Source organism: Drosophila subobscura, chromosome U, assembly GCF_008121235.1.
Source record: "Drosophila subobscura isolate 14011-0131.10 chromosome U, UCBerk_Dsub_1.0, whole genome shotgun sequence".
Taxonomy (NCBI): domain Eukaryota; kingdom Metazoa; phylum Arthropoda; class Insecta; order Diptera; family Drosophilidae; genus Drosophila; species Drosophila subobscura.
The window spans coordinates 410,270-414,940 of NC_048534.1; positions in this window are offsets into that span (position 1 = coordinate 410,270).

A 4,671-nucleotide genomic window follows, 5' to 3' on the forward strand; every position below is an offset into this window, starting at 1 on the left:
TTAAATACTATAATAATCTAAGAGATATACTTAAGCGAAAAGTTCCATTACACCTTAGAGAACTGGCCATTTTCATGAGCAAAGCAAACTTCGACTTTTAAATTTTGGACAAATTCTATCACTATATAGAGTAATATATTATTAAACACCGATCTTACATTTTTTCATGATCGATTTATACATAACCAGTCAAGCTCGTTTGCAGGAAGTCCTTGCAAAACCAAACTTGGTGGTTTAAGGAAGAAAACACGAGAGCGTGTACCACACATGTGTCTCTACCACGAGTACCTGATCAATGCGGCAACAAAGCTGCGATCAGAATCCGATCATATCTGCGATGATTTATTTAAAAAAAAAATAGTTATTTTAATGGAATTTTAAATTGATTCGATGGGGATTGATAGCTAGGTTATGTTACGATAATATTTCAAAGAATTTTTCGCTTTATATAGATAATTTGCTTGTCGAAAAATTTAGCCATCTTTTGATCAATTTATCCTACCAAATAGTCCTCCAAAACGATCGTGGATTCTGCTTATGAGCTATTCTTTTGATTAGATATGTTGTTGTTATAGAAATTTTACTAAAATAATGACAACCATCAGTTGTGGCTGTAAAAGGCTATGAAATTTGAAAGCTTGCCTAGAATTTCTCCAATTTCTTTAATGAACATATTCTGTATTATCAACAGAAAATTTACCTTAAATTAGACTATATATTATAACAGATTAATAGGCAGTAGATTCAGTCAATTCTGTAAAGGAATGATGCACTTCTGCTAGGTATCTTACGTTGATACTTTGCTTTTATAAAAATAACTTAGTTAAAAATGTTTCTATAAACTCTCCACAGTTTGCTTGCCTTTCCAAACTACAGCCATCTAATATTTCCTAGAGCATCGTCAATTCGACGTGCTAAATGATTTCAGCATTATCTTGTTGCAATTTTTGTGTTATATCAGGGATAAGGCCAGCCTCTGCCTTTTCTCATCCGTTTGCTGTTCCTTTATGTGTGTTTTGGGATTTTTTTCTGTTGGTTTTCGTGTGTGTGTGAGTCTTGCTCTAATATTTTGAGTGTGTGTTTGCTGGCCAGGATGATGTCCTGTTTGTGCGAGTGTCCTGTGTGAGAGAGGCAGCGGAGCGGAGGCTCTGTGTGTGTTTATGTTGGCGGATTCATGTCGTCACTGCGTGAAATGTGTGTGGCAGAATGAAGGGACATGCAGAGAGCAGAGCAGGCCACAGCTCAGAGAACCAGAACCAGAGCCAGAGACTTCCCTCGTGTGTGTTGCAAGGCTAGTTTTGAAATTTATGTAGCGCTGGTGAGTCGAGGGTTTTATTTTTCCCTTTTTTCTGCTGTTTGTTGGCATCATGACCATTAACTGCCATTGTCCATAGTCCACAATCCAGTCTCCACATGTCACTGACCTGGGGCACACTTCACTTGGATGCTGCTCCTCGGACTGACTACTTCTGCTTTCTGGTAGCAGTTGATGGTCGTAAATGTCAGATGCTCGTTTTCCCTTTGCACACTAAATGTCATCCAGCTGCAATTATCTCCAAGGCTCCCTCTCTATTTTTTTCTGAGTTTTTCTGGTTTTTTGTTTGCTAATTTTTCTAGCTGGCGCATCAATTGCTCATAAATCATGAATCATTTATTTGCAATTATATGGATATCCGCATTTACAATACCTGAAGTTAGCTCTCGGCGGACATCACTCAAGGATTATGCTTTTAGCTGACTCAGAGGTGCCTGCCTTTCCAATGTCGTGTCTCGTCAAATTATGGCCGATCATCATGAAATGCATCTTAAGAGAATAAACATTGTGTGGACCGAAAGAATACTATACCGGGATACTATACTGTGTATGTGGAGAACAAATTATCTTGTGTCATAATATTGACAAACACCTGATACATCTGTACATTTTCACAGATTCTTTCATTTCTTTTGATTTATACAGAGCACAAAGCTTCAGATTTGCCTACAATCTGTACACACACTTAAACATAAAGTGATGAATATTTCATGTTGCATAAATTGCGCCCAAAAACTGATAAAACCAGTCAGAGGAAAACCATTCAATGTGCTTTTTCGTATAACAAAAATATAGGGTTTTGTTTTACAAATAAAAACGAGAAGGAACGTCTGAGACGCTTCTTACGCGTCACAACTTTTATGCCCGGTGATCAGTAGGACAGCTGTACCTTAGTGGTTTTTTTCAAATTTTACAGTTTTTCTACATTTTTTGATCTATATCTACATGATTTCTCACGCCAACAGCATTAGCTCGCCCCCCTTCCCTAGAGCCACACACTACGCCAAGCAGAGTGTTGAATGAGAGAATGTGAAAAAAACAAAAAAAGATGCTGGACGGGGTGGGCACAGCCACTGAAAATTATTCTGGCTATAATAATGTTCCAATCGGATCCCAATTCGGGGATCTGATAGATATGGTTAATTCCTACGGAATGGCGTTTTTATACCCGGAACTAGAAGAGTAAATAGGTATAAGCGTAAGAAGCGTCTCACACGTCTCTTCTCGTTTTATAATATTTTATGGTACTACCCTTTTTTTTCGGTATTTTGGTAACTAATCATTACATTCCAATATATCCCACAATCCCCCTAGCTATAAGAACAAGTCAAAGTACACCACTCCCCCACACAATTTTTGCAGTAGACAGGTGGAAAAAATTAAGTTTCTATCGTTTACAACCCATCAACAGAATGGTGAAAATTGAATTTGATTTGTTAAACAATTTGTTTGCAACCACATTTAGCAGAAGCTACAGCAGCCAAAGGAGCAGAATCTTGGTTCTCTCTATTAAGCCGACTGTCCGCAACAGATATTTGCAGACCCAAAAGCCCAGTGTATCATTTGAGGAAAAGCTTCGTACAAAATACTTTGGAGTATGTTTCTGATGATTTTCTGGGCAGAGCAGAGAAGAGCTCTTCTCTGCTTTTGTAATACGCAAAATGTTTTGGGTTTTTCTTTTTTCCATTTGTAGCAGGGCGGGGGTGGGAGTAAATTATCCAATTTTGTTCACTTGATTGACTGCACTTTTGATGCCCGCTGCCAGTGCCACACAAAACCTCAATGCAGATGCTGCTGCAGCGGAATATAGTAAACACCCTGCCACCAGTCCCTGTCCCTGTTCCTGTCCCAGCCACGGTGCTATGCTTACATGCAACAGCAGCAGCACCTCGTCGTCCAGTCAGCCAGCGTTCGGAAGAGTTTCGTCCCTTAATGGACTTTCGCAATCAGCTGTCAATGCCTCGCCCTGAGTCGCCCGACGGTTATTTATTTTTGGCTCCGTGCCAAGTGTCACCGACTTTGCAGCGATTCCATCAATCAATCGCCTCGAATTATAAATAACCAAAAACCTCAAACGGGGCCGACCGATTGCCAGATTGTACGACTGCCTGACTGGCTGACTGGATGAGTGACTGAATGAGAGAGCTGAGAGATTGAGTGACCTGGGGCGTGCCTGTCCGGCGGAAGCGTCGAGATGTTGACGATTTTTGAAAAATTGCCAATCAAAGAAAAACCGCAAAAGAATTCCAAGTCACGTTGCTGCACTCAGTTGACATTCTCTTCTCTCTTTTCGCTCTTTTCGCATTGCCATGTGCCAAAAACGAAAGGAAATTGTTCATCCGATTTTTCAGCATTTCCATTCGCTTTTCATTGTTTTCTGACGAACTACAACAGACGGCGACACTCCAAACAGTCACACAGTCGATATGGTATCAATCTGGCAAATTGGTTTTCGCCGACTTTTTATTTAATTGCCGGCGAAGGTTTCCTTTGTGTCGATCATTCGTTCTGTAAGTGTGCGAATTCTTTGAGCATCAAAAACTATTTGTTTAGGTAGAATATTTTATGCTCGTAGCTATTTATCTTTGTTCGAAATGGCTGGCACTGGGAGGCGGACTGTTTGTGTTTTGCAGGCTGAAATGTAGGTCATGGTAAGGATTTGAGTGGTTTGCGGTAGTTTGGTAATTGTAGATCAGGCTTTTATCAAGTTTCACATCGTTTCCAAAGGGATAGGGAGACTAAAATAATTTAATGAAAATTATTTAGAGTGAGATTTTTAGCAAAATTTGGCTCGCTTCGACAACAGATCCTCCGACGGAGGAATTTTCCTGTATTACGCCTAAATTTTCTTACATTAATTCAAGAAATAATTGTAACAATAATTATATTCAACTCACTCTTTGATATTTCTACCCTTAAATCTCCTTAACATACGTTGAACTCTAAACTTCAAAGACTCCACTAACAATTGCTCTCTTTTGGGCTTTCACTTCCCTCAATCTTCACAGAGGAATGACTGGTATTGACTGGTATTGGTGCTGCTCTCTCTCAAGTGCAGCGAATCAATCAAACTCGAACGCCAACGGACCGGTCAACAAGCCTGATAAATGTGTGGAGAGTCCACTCTCGTAGTATATTGTCTGTCTAATGATGAAAAATATTAAATATAAAATAAAAGAAATCATTGGAGCACTAGCACTTGCTTACATTTATCATTTACATGAAATTTGTGTTGCACAGCAAACGGAGTTTTGAAGTGTCTCCTCCTCTTTGAGGTAATGTCAATATCATCATTCAACTTGAAAAGGCACAACACAGCTTTGAATTCATTTCGTATATCGAATTCCATCGAACTG